Source organism: Poecilia reticulata, linkage group LG14 (assembly GCF_000633615.1).
Source record: "Poecilia reticulata strain Guanapo linkage group LG14, Guppy_female_1.0+MT, whole genome shotgun sequence".
In the NCBI taxonomy this organism is placed as follows: domain Eukaryota; kingdom Metazoa; phylum Chordata; class Actinopteri; order Cyprinodontiformes; family Poeciliidae; genus Poecilia; species Poecilia reticulata.
This window is the reverse complement of record NC_024344.1, coordinates 21,064,067-21,065,474: the sequence shown is the minus strand read 5'-3', so window position 1 is coordinate 21,065,474 and position 1,408 is coordinate 21,064,067.

Here is a 1,408-nt window from a genome sequence, read left to right as displayed (position 1 = left end):
AGTTTTAGGAGATTAGAGGTGAAATTAGTTCCCTGGTCTGTCAAAATCTGATCTGGGATTCCAACTCTTGAAAATAGCTGGACCAGAGCTCGAACTATTGCAGGAGCAGTAATGGTATGTAGTGGAAAAGCCTCAGGAAATCTGGTGGCATACATACTACCAGGATGTACTGATGACCACGCCACTCTTCACTTGGGGCAATGTCCATTGCAACCTTACGAAAAGGAGTGGAGATGACGGGTAGTGGCTGGAGGAGCGCCCGATCTGACTTCCAAACGGGATGAGTCTTCTGACATGTGGGACAAGAACCTGACTTGTCCCACAGGTTTTAACGTCATTGTACATTGATGGCCAGTAAAAACGTGAGCCGACACGCATAAATGTTTTGTGACGCCCCAAGTGCCCTGCCCATGGAATGGTGTGTGCTAAATGCATGACAAGTGCCCTACAGCTAGTTAGTACTACGAACCGTTGTTTTTCATTACAAGCATACAATACATCATTTTTTAACACAAAAGATTCTCTCCCACTCCACTTAGCATCATCTTTTTCACTCACTCGGTCAAACAAAGGTTGGAAAGACACATCCCGTTACTGTAAAGTAGCAATATTTTTAGGTACTTTCCACATGTCATCTACTGTTAAATCTGTTGACACATTTCCACTCAGCATTAACTTTTTCTCAAATTGTTTTCTGCTTTCTGGATTTTCTAGACTTCTTTGAAACCTCAAACAAACTCTCATCAAAATCAGGTAAGGACTCAACTTGTTCTTTGGCCTGAGAACGAGTAACCACAGGACAGGAAACATTGCCCCCCTTAGTTTGCACTTCTCCCAAAAGATGAAACATGACAGGTAAATCTGTACCCAAAATTATATCAAAAGGTAGGTTTTTGAATTCCTCCATAAGTGCTCCATCAACAAATGTTGGACGATAAAGGATTCCACACTGTACTTTGTGAAGCAGAGGCAATACTTAACTTTGTGATGGGACGATCGTTATCGGAGGACCCCAACGACCTTGAGATTTTAACACCCAACCACTTGCTACTCATGAAGGGAAAACCAGCTCTCCCACCAGGACTCTTTGACAAAAAGGATCTTTGCGCTAAAAGAAGGTGGAAACAGATCCAATATATTTCAGATCTCTTTTGGAAGCATTGGATTCGAGAATATCTACCGTTGTTACAGGAAAGACAAAAGTGGATAAAGAAGAGATGTTTCATCCCTGGAGATGTGGTGGTTATGGACTCCACAACACCTCGAGGGTCATGGATATTAGGGAAAGTTATTAAAACTTTTCCAGATAAAAAGGGTCTGGTACGAGTGGTTCATCTTCAAACAAAAACAAACATTATTGAAAGACCTGTAACAAAAATCTGTCTATTATGTGAAGCTACAAACTGAT